The sequence below is a fragment of the Nerophis lumbriciformis genome, linkage group LG12 (genome assembly GCF_033978685.3).
Source record: "Nerophis lumbriciformis linkage group LG12, RoL_Nlum_v2.1, whole genome shotgun sequence".
Classification (NCBI taxonomy): domain Eukaryota; kingdom Metazoa; phylum Chordata; class Actinopteri; order Syngnathiformes; family Syngnathidae; genus Nerophis; species Nerophis lumbriciformis.
In genome coordinates this window covers 6808908-6825851 of record NC_084559.2, presented here as the reverse complement: position 1 = coordinate 6825851, position 16944 = coordinate 6808908, and the positions used below count along the sequence as shown (strand labels likewise).

Here is a 16944-nt window from a genome sequence, read left to right as displayed (position 1 = left end):
TAACAGTGTGCCTAATCAGCCTCACGTTGTGTATGACTTTTACTTGCTCACGTAAGTGACAGCAACGCATACTTGTTCAACAACCACACAGGTTACACTGACGGTGGTGGTATAACATTTTTTTTAACACTCTTACTAATAATGCGCCACACTGTGAACCCACACCAAACAAGAATGACAAACACATTTCGGGAGAACATCTGCACCTTAACACAACATAAACATAACAGAATAAATACCCAGAATCCCATGCAGCCCTAACTCTTCCGGGATACATTATACACCCCCGCTACCAAACCCCGCCCACCTCAACCGACGCACAGAGAGGGGGTGGGGGGGGGGGTTGATGTGTGAGGGAGCAGGGTTGGGGTGGGGGCGGAGTTTGGTGGTAGCAGGGGTGTATAATATAGCCCGGAAGAGTCAGGGCTGCATGGGATTCTGGGTGTTTGTTCTGTTGTGTTTATGTTGTGTTAAGGTGCAGATGTTCTCCCAAAATGTGTTTGTCATTCTTGTTTGGTTTTGGTTCAAAGTGTGGCGCATTATTAGTAAGAGTGTTAAAGTTGTTTTGTATGGTCACCGTCAGTGTAACCTGTGTGGCTGTTGACCAAGTATGCCTTGCTGTGTGGAAGCAAAAGATGTATATTGTACAACAAGTGTTGGGCTGGCACGCTGTTAATATAAATTGTAGAAGTTGCCATATGTTGTACCATCATGGTACGCCCTTATTATAGCTGTAAGGGTGAAAATCGATGAATATTAATCCCGGGGTAGTTTTCTGCGAGGGGAACTGAAATCCGGAAGTCTCACGGGAAAATCAGGGGGTTCAGCAAGTAAGCTGCTGAGCCGCATCAGAGTGATCAAAGAGCCGCATGCGGCTCCGGAGCCGCGGGTTGCCGACCCCTGGTCTAGTCTCTTACGTGAATGAGCTAAATAATAATATTTGATATTTTACGGAAATGTGTTAATAATTTCACACATAAATCGCTCCTGAGTATAGGTCGCACCCCCGGCCAAACTATGAAAAAACTGCGACTTGTAGTCCGAAAAATACGGTATACTTTCTTGGTTATTGTACGGCCACACATGTCTCATAACAAACTAGTCAGTTTTAATTAAATGCCCATACTAAGAATACTATGCATTGGTGACTCAGATTTTTTGTTGTTGTTGAGTACGACGACAAAATAATCCAACCTGGGGCAGAGGAAAGTTGTGAGTGCCAGGACTTTGATTTAAAAAAAGGTGACAAAAAAGGGCGACATAGCTCAGTTGATAGAGTGGCCGTGGCAGCAACTTGAGGATTCCAGGTTAGATCCCCGCTTCCGCCATTCTAGTCACTGTCGTTGTGTCCTTGGGCAAGACACTTTACCCACCTGCTCCCAGTGCCACCCACACTGGTTTCACTATGTAAAGTGCTTTGAGTTACCAGAGAAAAGCGCTATATAAATATAGTTTACTTCACTTACTGCATTCATGAAAGAATTTTGGGAGTATTAATAGATGATCAAATGAACTGGAAATCTCATATACAAAACATACAACATAAGGTGGCAAAAAACATTTCAATAATGAATAAAGCAAAATATGTCTTGGGCCAAAAATCACTACATATTCTCTACTGTGTACTACTAGTGTTACCATATCTGAGTTATTGTGCAGAAATATGGGGAAATAACTACAAATGTGCGCTACATTTGCTAACCGTGTTACAAAAAAGATCAATTAGAATCATACATAATGTTGGCTATAAAGAACATACAAACCCTTTATTTATTAAGTCAAAAATATTAAAGTTCGGTGATTTGGTAAAATTGCAAACAGCTAAAATGATGTACAAAGCAAACTATAACCTGCTACCAAATAATGTACAACAATTCTTCTCAACTAAAGAGGAGAAATATAACCTTAGAGGAAAAAATAATTTAAAACATTTATATGCACGTACAACACTTAGAACTTTTAGCATATCAGTATGTGGAATTAAATTATGGAATGGATTAAGTAAAGAAGTTAAACATTGTACAGATATGATCCAGTTTAAGAGGTTGTTCAAAATAATAGTGCTTACAAAGTACAAAGAAGAAGAATTATGAGAAATACTTTCAACCTTATTGAAAATAAGATATTCTTCATCTCAGTATGTTAATAATGACTGAATTAATTAATTAATTACATTTTACAAAACTGTTGTATACTACTTCATAGATGTTATTTTATTATATAAAAAGGTCAGTAAATGATTCTATATATTTGTAAACGCTTTGAAGTGGGAAAGGGGTAGGATTAAATAAGCTTTGCTTCTTCCCACTCCTTTTCGGGCATGATGTAAAATGAAATGATATGAAATTGTGTGATGTATTATGATGTAAGTGTGTTCATGTTCGAAATAAACTAAAGAAAGAAAGAACTCGTAGTAAAGTCTGAAGGTGGCATCTGCTCTCTGCTCCTTGTCGTTTTTGCTAACGACAATCTTCAATAAAGGTAAAAGTTATGTTGAAACGTCTTGTTTCCATTTAGTTTATCATTTGTATGTATTTCACATTGTTTTTGTATGTAAAACTATAATTATTCTCTATTAAATGTGTTTTGTGTTCATATTTTTGGGTGACTGGAACAGATTAATTGGATTTGCATGATTTCTTATGGGAAATGTTTTGAATTACGAATGAAAACCTCTGTATTACCGTATTTTTTGGACCATAGGGCGCAGCGGATTATAAGGCTCACTGCCGATGAGCGGGTCTAATCAGGTCTTTTTTCATACAAAAGTCCCACCGGATTATAAGGCGCATTAAAGGGGTCATACCATTTTTTTCTAAATGCAAAATACTTCCTTGTGGTCTACATAACATGTAATGGTGGTTCTTTGGTCAAAATGTTGCATAGATGATGTTTTACAGATCATCTTCAAGCCGCTTTCTGACGGTCACTTCAGGATGCGCCGTTTTGTGGGCGGTCTTATTTACATGGCTCCACTTTGACAGCGTCTTCTCCCCGTCATCTTTGTTGTAGCGTGCAAGGACGGGAGTGGAAGAAGTGTCAAAAGATGGAGCTAACTGTTTTAATGACACTCAGACTTTACTTCAATCAATAACGGAGCAGCATCTCCTCATCTGTGGCTCACTATGCAACAACAACGCCGGAAATGTGTCCCGTGAAAAAACGTCTGACCGGAGCTCTCTAATAACTAAAGTTCCTTGGGTGAATAATGTAAACTCACTACACCGGTATGTTTTAGTGTTTTCATAGCGAGTTTACTGACAGATATAAGTTAGAACTTAACGCTACTATAAAAAGAAGGTAGAGAAAAAGAAGGCGCTTATCAGCTACGTCGTCATCACGGACTACAATGGCGGATGTGTGCAAATTTTCAGGACTTATGCAGATCCCAAAAACAGATCAGCAGGTACCAGAAGGTAAGAAAAGTTGCTTTTGCATAATGTAAAACAAAACGGCAGATATGTCTGCTAATGGGTGCCGTTTTGCAGTCCTTATACACACACCATAGTAATACTTGTATCTCTGACTACGGTAGCCGTAATGGGCCGACAATCCACCAAGCGGTGCGCCTTCAAAGTCGTACTAAAACATTTTGAAAGATTTTTGAGCGCCGTGTATAATGGTCTTTATTTTCAATGGAACATTTAAAGTTTTGGTGTTGTTTACTGCCGTCATATTGCAGTCTACACGTATCTCTTATGTGTGACTACCATCTACTGGTCACACTTATCATTACACCATGTACCAAATAAAATTGCTTCGAGGTCGGTAAGCACAACCAGAATTCTTCCGTACATTAGGCGCACCAGGTTATAAGGCGCATTGTCGATTTTTGAGAAAATGAAAGGATTTTAAGTGCGCTTTATAGTCCGAAAAATACGGTAGTTTTCGCTATGTTTAGTTATTTTGCACCATTATTACAATGCAATAGTATGTAATAAAATTGTATAATTGTATTATTTTGCTGATATTGGCACATAATCATGATAGATAGATAGTACTTTATTGATTCCTTCAGGAGAGTTCCCTCAGGAAAATTAATAACCCTTGTGTAATGTTCATATTGTTGTTACTCAGCCAGCGTTTGTGGGTCTGATGGACCCGTTGCATTTTGTGGCTTTTAATGCCTCACAATCAAACACTTTTATGTTAAAATACTGAACAGATGTTTACTTATCCCAATAAACATCTGGCTTTTAATGCCTCACAACCAAACATTTTTATGTTAAAATACTGAACAGATGTTTACTTATCCCAATAAACATCTGTTCAGTATTTTAACATACAAGTGTTTGATTGTGAGGCATTAAAATGTCACAAAATGCAACAGGTCCATCAGACCCACAAACGCTGGCTGAGTAACAACAATATGAACATTACACAAGGGTTATTAATTTTCCTGAGGGAACTATCCTGAAGGAATCAATAAAGTACTATCTATCTATCATGATTATATGACAATATCAGCAAAATAATACAATTATAAAATTTTATTACATACTATTGCATTGTAATAATGGTGCAAAATAACTAAACATAGCGAAAACTACCGTATTTTTCGGACTATAAGGCGCACTTAAAATCATTTCATTTTCTCAAAAATCGATAATGCGCCTTATAACCTGGTGCGCCTAATGTACGGAAGAATTCTGGTTGTGCTTACCGACCTCGAAGCAATTTTATTTGGTACATGGTGTAATGATAAGTGTGACCAGTAGATGGTAGTCACACATAAGAGATACGTGTAGACTGCAATATGACGGCAGTAAACAACACCAAAACTTTAACAGTTCCATTGAAAATAAAGACCATTACACACTGCGCTCAAAAATCTTTCAAAATGTTTTAGTACGACTTTGAAGGCGCACCGCTTGATGGATTGTCGGCCCATTACGGCTACCGTAGTCAGAGATACAAGTATTACTATGGTGTGTGTATAAGGACCGCAAAATGGCACCCATCAGCAGACATATCTGGCGTTTTGTTTTACATTATGCAAAAGCAACTTTTCTTACCTTCTGGTACCTGCTGATCTGTTTTTGGGATCTGCATAAGTTTATAAGTTTATGTTTACTTATCCCAATAAACATCTGTTCAGTATTTTAACATACAAGTGTTTGATTGTGAGGCATTAAAATGCCACAAAATGCAACAGGTCCATCAGACCCACAAACGCTGGCTGAGTAACAATATTAACGTTGCACGGAAAATTTATCTGCCAGTTTCTGCATCCCACAGGGATTCTTCTTTTGTGTTTTTGCACCTGCGGTTCCCACACAAGGTTGCAACATTGTTTGTCAACACTGTCTGCTCTCATTTTCTCGCACATTTGACCCTCTGATGTTCTGTGTACCTACACTCTGTCCTCCTCCTGTCTAGGCCTGCTGTGTGTGTTTGTGTGTGTGTGTGTGTGTGTGTGTGTGTGTGTGTGTGTGTGTTTGGTACACAAAACATCAATTTCCACACTTCTATTAGCCCTGGGTCCAGTGGACCCGGACATCTTATATGTAATAGAAATGTGTAGAGGGGGTGTATGGTGTGTGTTGTCATTAAATATGTATTCTGATATATGTTCTTCACAGAAAATGAGCCAAAGTCAGTGAGTCTCAGTTTGAAAAATGAATTAATTGTATCATTTTTATTTTAATAAAAAATGAAAACGGGTCCCACAGACCCGAACACCACACAAGGGTTAAACAATAAATTAAAGGCGAAATCCCAGAATCACCCAATGATCTTGCAAAATGTCCAGTAAAAAGGGAACAATACTGGTCCCTGTATTTACTTGGTAAAGGATCGATGGCTAAATTGCGGAATCCCCCCCCGAGCAACTACTGAGAGCTGGCGGCTGGTTGCGTTTCAAGCTGCATGCATAAATGAGATGAGTGACATCTGCTGCAGCATGGAGACCAAGCAAAGACTTGAGAAGAAGTGGGTGGGTGAGAGAGAGTGATCACAGATCTGCTACATCTCCTCTCCTCCTCTCCATCTCTCAGGAAGCAGCAGCAGTCGCAGGTCGTGCTCGCTCTCTTCTCTGCTCTTCATCTCTCTCCCCTGGAAGGATGACACCCACAAATTTGACGAAGCAGCGAAGCTCTCAGTCTGGCTGGTGGCTTCTCACAGACACCCCACATGAATGCGCGTACCGGACCAGGAGGTGCCGTATTTAAGGAAAAGGAGTAAGTGCTGAGCTTTTTTTTCTTTCTTTTTTTCTTACTGCTCATTATATGAAGCCCAGAAGTCTTGTTTTGCATGCCAGTGCAGTATGTAGGATGTGACTGACTGACAGCTCAGATTCATGACCACATCGTGTTGTTGTGCAGTAGCACTATTATGTGGTCTGAAGATCACAACACAGATGCTTTCTTGCACATTTTACCATCACTCCCCTGAAGAGGCATTCACTGCCTCCACACTGTCAGGTTTATTTTGCAGTACATTCATCTGTGGAAGTTGATGTGGACTCTTCATCTAAGTTGAAAAGAGTCAGTCATGCCATTGCATGCATCAAACTATGGTTGTCTATGGTAACAGCAGCATTTTCAAGGCTACTGCAACGCCAAAAAAGAAGCGTGCAGTTTATCTGCTGCTTACATATTAAAGTACCAGTATGATTTTTTATTTTTTAAAGCCGTCTCGTGAAGAATATACAAACCCCGTTTCCATATGAGTTGGGAAATTGTGTTAGATGTAAATATAAACGGAATACAATGATTTGCAAATCATTTTCAACCCATATTCAGTTGAATATGCTACAAAGACAACATATTTGATGTTCAAACTGATAAACATTTTTTTTTTTTTGCAAATAATCATTAACTTTAGAATTTGATGCCAGTAACACATGACAAAGAAGTTGGGAAAGGTGGCAATAAATACTGATAAAGTTGAGGAATGCTCATTAAACACTTATTTGAAACATCCCACAGGTGAACAGGCAAATTGGGAACAGGTGGGTGCCATGATTGGGTATAAAAGTAGATTCCATGAAATGCTCAGTCATTCACAAACAAGGATGGGGCGAGGGTCACCACTTTGTCAACAAATGCGTGAGCAAATTGTTGAACAATTTAAGAAAAACCTTTCTCAACCAGCTATTGCAAGGAATTTAGGGATTTCACCATCTACGGTCCATAATATCATCAAAGGGTTCAGAGAATCTGGAGAAATCACTGCAGGTATGCAGCTAAGACCGTGACTGTACTGTCAGGCTGTACTGCATCAACAAGCGACATCAGTGTGTAAAGGATATCACCACATGGGCTCAGGAACACTTCAGAAACCCACTGTCAGTAACTACACTTAGTTGCTACATCTGTAAGTGCAAGTTAAAACTCTTCTATGCAAGGCGAAAACCGTTTGTCAACAACACCCAGAAACGCCGTCGGCTTCGCTGGGCCTGAGCTCATCTAAGATGGACTGATACAAAGTGGAAAAGTGTTCTGTGGTCTGACGAGTCCACATTTCAAATTGTTTTTGGAAACTGTGGACGTTGTGTCCTCCGGACCAAAGAGGAAAAGAACCATCCGGATTGTTATAGGCGCAAAGTTGAAAAGCCAGCATCTGTGATGGTATGGGGGTGTATTAGTGCCCAAGACATGGGTAACTTACACATCTGTAAAGGCGCCATTAATGCTGAAAGGTACATACAGGTTTTGGAGCAACATACGTTGCCATCCAAGCAACGTTGCCATGGACGCCCCTGCTTATTTCAGCAAGACAATGCCAAACCACGTGTTACATCAACGTGGCTTCATAGTAAAAGAGTGCTAGGTACTAGACTGGCCTGCCTGTAGTCCAGACCTGTCTCCCATTGAAAATGTGTGGCGCATTATGAAGCCTAAAATACCACAATGGAGACCCCCGTACTGTTGAACAACTTAAGCTGTACAACAAGCAAGAATGGGAAAGAATTCCACCTGAGAAGCTTAAAAAATGTGTCTCCTCAGTTCCCAAACATTTACTGAGTGTTGTTAAAAGGAAAGGCCATGTAACACAGTGGTGAACATGCCCTTTCCCAACTACTTTGGCACGTGTTGCAGCCATGAAATTCTAAGTTAATTATTATTTGCAAAAAAAAAATAAAGTTTATGAATTTGAACATCAAATATGTTGTCTTTGTAGTGCATTCAATTGAATATGGGTTGAAAAAGATTGTAAAATCATTGTATTCCGTTTATATTTACATCTAACACAATTTCCCAACTCATATGGAAACGGGGTTTGTACAATGATGATAAAAACATGACATATCAAACATGCTAATTTGACTGAATCATGAAGGTATGTCTAACTTGTCTTTTTATCGTCTCACTACATTCTCAAAGAATGAAAGAAAAAAGAAAGAAAAAATTTAATGTTGATACCAACAGTGTTGGGTTAGTTACTGAAAACCAGTAACTAGTTACAGTTACTAGTTAATTTATTTCAAAACTAACTCAGTTACTAACTCAGTTACTTACACCAAAAAGTAATGCGTTACTGTGAAAATTAACAAATTAGTTACCGTATTTTTCAGAGTATAAGTCACACCTGCCGAAAATGCATAATAAAGAAGGAAAAAAACATACCGTATTTTTCGGAGTATAAGTCGCACCAGACTATAAGTCGCACCTGGCGAAAATGCATAATAAAGAAGGAAAAAAACATATATAAATCGCACTGGAGCCCGGCCAAACTATGAAAAAAACTGCGACTTATAGTCCGAAAAATATGGTATATAAGTCGCAATTTTGGGGGACATTTATTTGATAAAACCCAACACCAAGAATAGACATTTGAAAGGCAATTTAAAATAACTAAAGAAAACCTGGCTTCACCCAAGGAAGGCACACATGACATGATTATATGTCATGTCACTATATACAGCACACATACTGCTATACACATGCCTAACCAGGCGTTTTTCTCTCTCAAGGAATTGTGAAATAAAATCATGTCTTCATGAGATCAACACTGTACTGAAGCCCAGAACAATCTACGCATTTCCCCAGTTTTAGTTTAGAGAAAAGAAAAGATTGGCCTGGCACACTACGATCCCTCTTTATGTTTGTGAATTTTATAGTCTATACATTTAGAGTGATGTGATAATCAAACACTCTAGAAGTCTAGAATGAAGGAGTATATAAGAGAAATGACAGACTGTGTGTACCTTCAGTGATTAATGATGAGCAGAGGCAGAGTTTTCAGTGTTTTCTTTAGTTTGCTTTCCATGTTTATGTACTCACTGTCCACTGTGTCCAGCTGCTTGAAAGCGGGTGACTCCACTGTAAAAATAGCCTGCATGTCTTCGAGCACACACTCTACAATGGCTCTATCAATGTTGTCCTGGCTAGCAGTCCCTCCGTTAAAATCCAGCCGCTGTGTGTCTCTCTTTACTAGCTTCATCGAAGCATGTTGCTTTTGTAGCTGTTTTAGCAGATTTGAATTGCTGTTTTGGGCAGTAGATAGGATCTTTGATCCCAGACACAACTTACATTTAACTAAAATGTTGTTTTCTTTGTGCTCGACAAAAGAAAAGTAGTGAAAATATCTCCATGTTAAGAAACTCAGCTTCGGCTCCGCCATGATATCATGTTAGTAAACACGGACACGCCCCCCCGCCCCACACACACACCCACACAGAGCGCGCGGCGCGCCTCTTCCTTGTGACACAGGAACATTCAGAAGGACGACACCGCAGCAATAAAACAAACTCAGATCTTCTCAGTTTCTAGAAAAATAATGCAGTAACGCATCATGTAGTAACGGTAACTGAGTTACTGAACATAAAAAAATAACGCGTTACACTACTAGTTACCACCGAAAATAACGGTGTTACATAAACACGTTACTTTGTAACGCGTTAGTCCCAACACTGGATACCAATAACCTCGACAGTCAATTTGGGGTCCGAAGCAAAATGTTATTTGCCCCCACCACCAGTCAAACATCACCAGCTTTTCCATATTTTCATGAATAAATGTCCACAATTTAGCTATTATTTCAATGTTCTTGTCTGGCGTTAGACTCCTTCTGCTTTATTACGGACTAGCAGTTATACGCTCTATTAACTTGCCAAGTTGGCTACAGGGTCGGTCATGTTTTTGATGATTGCTTTCTTTAGTTCGATGACTTTCATCCACTTCTTCTTTGCAGCACTCTCTTTCACTCTCACTTTCTTCCTTTAAATGTTTGGAAAACAAAGTTATGTCAATCTCTAGCTATAGGCTAATGCTAGCAATTGAGACTGGATGTTTTGGTAGAATCTTACGGGGTTAATTCTGACAATCGCCAACAAGCAGTGGGGAGGCTCCTAACTCAAATTTATCCTCGCAACTTAATGCATAACAATAAGCCGGGTACGACTTGTTAATTGGGGTACACGGCAGTTGTGTTACCACAGTACTTATTCCTTTCATTGGTACAAATATCATTGCTTTACTTTTAAAATCCACTTGCTTTATTGATGCCTACTCAGTAGCAAAGATACTGTATGTATATTTCCACATGTACAGTAAGCATCAAAGTTTCCCCTTTATGTTTATGTCAAAACCTTCCATTTAGACTTAGTACATGCAAAGACAAAGTTTTTTGGGGGGGATATACCTTTTTCCAGCAAGCCTCTTGAAGGGGAACTGCACTTTTTTTTTTTTTTTTTGGCCTATCACAATCTTTATGAAAGACAAGACGACAGATGTATTTTTTAATGCATTCTAAATATTAAATAAATACGATCAAAAGTCCGCTTACAATGGAGCCTAAGGGAGCCACTCTATTCTGCCTATAAAGCCCTTAAAATCCTCCAAACAACTCCATTAAGGTTTTATAAGTATATATGTAATGTATGAAACAGGCGCATTTATAATAACATTTAATATTTACGTATTTTGCTCACTTTAAGCATACATACCGTATTTTTCGGACTATAAGTCGCAGTTTTTTTCATAGTTTGGCCGGGCTCCAGTGCGACTTTTATGTTTTTTTCCTTCTTTATTATGCATTTTTGGCAGGTGCGACTTATACTCCGGTGCGACTTATACTCCGAAAAATACGGTACATGAATAAAAATAAAAAAACGCATCACAATGTTCGCTTTTTTTTTTTCAACATCACAGATCACTGCTCACTAACATGATAAAACATCACTAACTGTACAATGTCTGCTGTCATTAGGATGCCGACTGCTGGGATGTTCATATATTCCTATTTAGATGAAGAATGACTCGTTATCCTAGTGAACCAAGCGCCTTTTTGTGTTGTTCTCGCCATATTCGGGTCAAAATCGGCTGTCAAAGTGTACCAATTTGTCATATGTCCTCGTCCGTTTACTTTCCAGGTGAGAGGCATGATTTATGACAGGGGTGGGCAATTAATTTTTACCGGGGGCCGCATGAGCAACCCGAGCACTGCTGAAGGGGCCACATTGACAATATTTCAATTAATTTTTGCTCAATATTATTTTTGATATACCGTAAGATAAATAATAATAATAATTAATAATAATAATAATAATTTCATTTAACTTAACTTAACTTTATACAAAAGCAGATTGCTTTTGATGGTTTCATTTTGAACACTGTCTTACACAACACTTCCTGATGTATAATACAATGCAAAAAATGTCCATTTCTGCACAGGGTTAATTTCTGTCACTTTATCCTGCATTATCCAACATTTTTCCCCGTCAGATTTGGACAACCATCTGTTGTCACACCTGCCAGCTTGTCCCATTTCAGTCCTAACATGTCCAAACACGCATTTACCTATGTGAACAAGTCATTACCTGTGGTTGTCTCTTTAATTGACTGCATGGCTGCCAGCTCCACCGTGATTTGAAAGTTTGCAGTTATCCCACGTAAGAAGATGAGCAGCTGGGCGGTGTCACGTACATCGCAGCTCTCATCCAAAGCCAGCGAAAAACAGTCAAAGTGTCCGGGCATATAAGCGCAACAGAGTCCAATAAGCACTCCTTAATAAACTCTTCGTCAGAAGACGCCTTTCTTTTTCTAGCGATTTTGTGAGAAATGACGGAACTTGTCCTGACGGCTGCATCTCTGGGGGTGTGAAATATGGCAAAAGGTCCTTGTTGGGTTTGCAGTTTTACCATCAACGCATCAGCCTCCTTTGGGCGCTCTTCATCAGACAGATTCCGGTACTTTTCCTCGTGCTTTGTCGTGTAGTGGCGATTCAAATTATATTCTTTAAACACAGCAACCTGTGTACCACAAATTAAGCACACGGCTTCACCTTTAATTTCTGTAAAGAAATACTTGGCAGTCCATGTCTTGTTGAAAACACGACATTCGTAATCAACTTTTCTTTTTTTAGCGTGAGCTGACATTTCGGTGGTAACTGGGCATCACTTGTCGCTGTACACCTTCACTCACAGGTTACACCCGGACATACGCCCATAAATAACCATTTTCAAAATAAAAGCAGCACAGTTGTATTGCACGCACGACATATATGTTTTATTTTTTTTATTTTGTCATTTGTGATTGTCGCTGTTCACATTCACTCACAATCACACACGCGCATACGTCCACACGGAAGTAATACAAATAACGCTTTTCAAAACAAAAGCAGCACCGTTGTATTGCACACTCGACATAGATACTTTTTAAATGTATTTTGTAATTTATGATTGGCCTCACGCGGGCCGTACAGGGACGCACAAAGGGCCGCAGAATGCCCAGTTCTGATTTATGATCTAGTCTAGAATAAAGTTTGACGAGCAAGAAAACCAGGAAGCAGCTTACTACTCCATTATGTCCAAATAGGCACGGAAGCTCGCGATCACAGCACCGCTATAAATAGTGTGTTTGCGTTAGCGCTTATAATAACAATATCACTAATATTCAAGTCACAAAATGTAAATGGAGTATTGTTGGCGGTTTTTGGATGTTTTTTATTGGGTTTTATGGGCGTAATTATGGACCCTCCCGTTGGCTCCGCTGTAAGCCGACTTTTATTTATGAGTTAGAATGCATTATACATCCATCCTCATGTCTTTTTATAAACATTGTGAACAATAGGCAAAATTCCCCCAAAAAGTGCAGCTTCCCTTTTAGCCCAGGGTTGAAGTGCTAAACAATTGAGAAAACATAGCCCGGAGTTTGACACAAATACCATAACCATGAAGCTATTTTTTCATGAATATCCAGGCTAGCGGTCGGGGATACTGCACATTTAGTTTTTGATTTGATACCAAGTAATACAAGGCCAGTCAGTGGTGGTTTTAGACATTGGCCCCATGCGTAATTATTAGGAATTTCCCGATCCGATATTTGGATCGGATCGGCTGCCGATATTTGCCAAAAATTGCGTATCGGCAAGGCATGGGAAAATGCTGATCCAGATCCAGTTTAAAAAAAAACTCTGGTCCGTGTTTTCCAACGTGCCGATTTAAATAATACATTCCACTTTTCTGCTGCTCCCTAATTTCCGTTCCGCATTTTCCAGCACACCTTCAACACATCCACAGGTCTGTGGATTCTCACGCAGTTGCTTTTAGCTGCTGGCATTACACGACAGGCTCTTCTCACTCTTTCCTGTGTCTCCCTCTCACAGACAGCAAGCGCACCTTCTTACACACGTCACATACTGTCACGACATACGTCACATACGTATACGCCCTCTCCCAGCAGAGAGGTAGCAGCATGGCTAACGTTAGCTGTGATGCTAGCGCAGCCGTGCGAGCAACGCTCCCTCTAAGGTGCTCGCCTGTGCAATTGTGCACTGTTTAAGCGTCCTCTGCGCATAGCAAATCTATGCCACGCACAAAATCAAATAAAAAAATAAGCGCATAACAATTTTCGACACACGGACACGACAGAGAAAACAGTTTTCGTCATCATTGTTCAAATATTGTGACGTCTGTCGAGACGCTTATCTCCATTCAGTGCCACACGCCCACACCATCAAAATGCCGAGGCAAAAATTTCCACAACAGCGTATGAAAAAATTAGTGATTTTTTTAGTTGTGATTTCCTTCTCTGCATGAAAGTTTAAAAGTAGCATATATTAATGCAGTATGAAGAAGAATGTTTTAATGTAGACATGCAAGCCTTGAAAGAAAATTTTGAAAATCAAGACTACTTTTCCTGCAAATTGGTGCATTTCTACCCTATATTTTAACTTTAGATTTATTCTCATATCAAACTCTTTTGGCTGTCTTTTTGACACTTACATCCGGCGCCCCCCTCCACACCCTGGATTATAAATAATGTAAATAATTCAATGTGATTATCTTGTGTGATGACTGTATTATGATGATAGTATATATCTGATAGTATATATCTGTATCATGAATCAATTTAAGTGGACCCCGACTTAAACAAGTTGAAAAACTTATTGGGGTGTTACCATTTAGTGGTCAATTGTACGGAATATGTACTTCACTGTGCAACCTACTAATAAAAGTCTCAGTCAATCAATCAAAACACATAGAATCATCATACTGCTGTGATTATATGCATCAAGTGTTCATTCAAGGCTAAGGCAAAATATCGAGATATATATTGTGTATCGCAATATGGCCTTAAAATATCGCAATATTAAAAAAAGGCCATATCGCCCAGCCCTAGTTCAATGATGCCATTTCTGTTTGTCATGTATAATTTTGTCTATTTTGTGTTTATCCTTGAATAAACAGGTCAGTTTCTTGTTACCAACCATTGTGTATTATTCAAACTCCCCTAATTCAGCTGGCTAGTTGTTATCAAGAGTACTAAAACCCTTTTCAACATGATTCTGACAACTAAATAGGCTAAATAACTTTAAACTTTAATACATGCTCGGATAGGCCAGTATCGGTCAGTATCGCTATCGGTCAGTATCGGTATCGGATCGGAAATGCAAAAACAATATCGGTATCGGATCAGAAGTGCAAAAACCTGGATCGGGACATCCCTAGGAATTATCCATGACGACAAATCTGAAGGCCCCCCCAGCCACGAAAAATTTACTGATTGCACCATGAAGTGTTTTTGTGGCTTGTCAATCAGTACATGTATATGTGGATCTATGCAGGCTATTAACACCCCTGTGTTGTGTTAAGATCATTGACTGATTTTGTAATTTTGCATTTAATCATGAATTATCAGAATAAAACACAGGGGATTTAAAAAAATATATAAATACAACAATGTAAAAATATCAACAAAAAGTAACTATCCCACTGTAATTCCCTTACAATATATAAATATAACATTAAAATAATGTAACAATTAGACCAAAAAAACATCACAAATACAGATGCTTGCTAAATTGTCAAAAAGTGAAAAATAATAATGTTATTATACTAGAATGTGATACTTATACTTCCTGTACTGCACTATTTCCAAGTACATTGTGACTTTTACCTTTGCAGTCGATCCAGCAAAACTCAGGAATGCAAAGCCTTTGTCTTCTTCTCTTCTGCTCCTCCTCGTCTCTGACTCACACCACTCACACATTATTCAATCCACCAAAAAGATCTGCTCTCCGCTGAGGCTATGGTGTACTTTTCTGTGCTTTTGTGTGCGCAATCCTATTAATAAATCATTTATGTCGGAGCAACATCCCATGCACTGCAGCATACATTACATAATGCCGCGCAAAAGTAAACAAGCAATTGGTCTCCTTCATCAGTCGTTTTTAGGAAGAAATGTGATTAGATGTTTTTGTATTCGAAGTGCCAAACAATCTAAGATGTTATCAAAGATTGTAACAGCAATTGCGTAGTAATTAGTTACACTGCTATTGGATATACAGTAAACTCTTGTTTATCCTTTTTAATTGGTTGCCTAACCTAGAATTTCTGCGAATTAAAGTAGGAATGTGATTAATATGGCCCCATTTGTCGCAGTTTACGTGACACATGAAACGTGACAAATTGGGCCGTGCACTATCTGCTTTAGCTGCCAGGCGGCAGTAGAGTATTTTTAATTTTTTGTCCTGTCCAGCTTCTCAGGCAAATCATATACAGTAGTTGATGTAGACGCCCATATCGGCTGTTCAGATTTACTTTACAAAAGAGAAGTGTAGGATACTTCTCTTGTTGCCTTATTTGTATTTGACTTTATTAAATGTATTTATATTATCATTTGGTGCAGCCGGGACGGAGCAGGAGGGGATAGGAAGAGAAAAAAAGGAAGACAGAGGGGGAATTGTAGGGACAAGAGGGGGATAAGACAGAGAGACAAACAACAGCAAACACAACAATAAATACAACAATAGAGCAACATCAGCAAATATGATAAGTACAAATATGATGGTAAAAGTGATAGCAAAGAAGCAGTTGGTGAGATAAATAATACAGAAATGACAATGAGCATTATTACACTACAGAAATACAAATACCAATAGAAATAGCGCTATTGATAATGAACAATACCAATAATTGACCTCTATTATCAACAATACAGTTGTTCAAATGCAACAATACAAATACGTAACAATAACTAGAGATACAAAAGAATGCAGAAAAATGGAGGGGAAGAAAGAGAAGCAACCTATATTAACCTTGTAGATTGTTATAGTAACCGTAGGTTAAGCTTTGTCTGTGTGCCATGTGTTACCCAGTTTACCCTAGAGTAGAGTATTGAATATCTTAAAATGTGTTTTGTGGCAATTCCACAGCATCAGTTGCTATGAAAGTGACACTTTCCATCATTTTTACAACTTTCTAAATATTTTTTATATTAAGAAAGCCCTCGAGATATTAAATTGCACTCTTTAGTTAGATTTACACTCATTTAATCCAACAAAGTAATGTAGCTTGAGGCTGAGCCAATCAGTGGCCATGATATTGAAAAGCACGCTCTGATTGGTTTGGTCTCATGGAGTGGCCAATATTACTGTAGCATTGATATGTTTAGTCCCTTTAGCCATTTTCAGCTTGAGAATGCTTCATTTAGGCCAAAACTACACAAAATATGCTAATTCCAGGATATGGTGAAGCAATCTCTGAAGCGTGATGTG

At 38.8% G+C, this 16944-nt stretch overlaps 1 protein-coding gene across 1 annotated transcript in view; it reads left to right on the top strand.

The window, feature by feature from the left end:
- LOC133595493 (citron Rho-interacting kinase-like) overlaps positions 1-16944 on the top strand; it is a 155336-nt gene that overhangs the window by 17873 nt on the left and 120519 nt on the right. The window contains exon 3 of the mRNA XM_072914262.1: positions 5997-6179. The gene's annotated coding sequence lies outside the window, so the exon portion shown is untranslated. The remainder of the gene's footprint in view (positions 1-5996; positions 6180-16944) is intronic.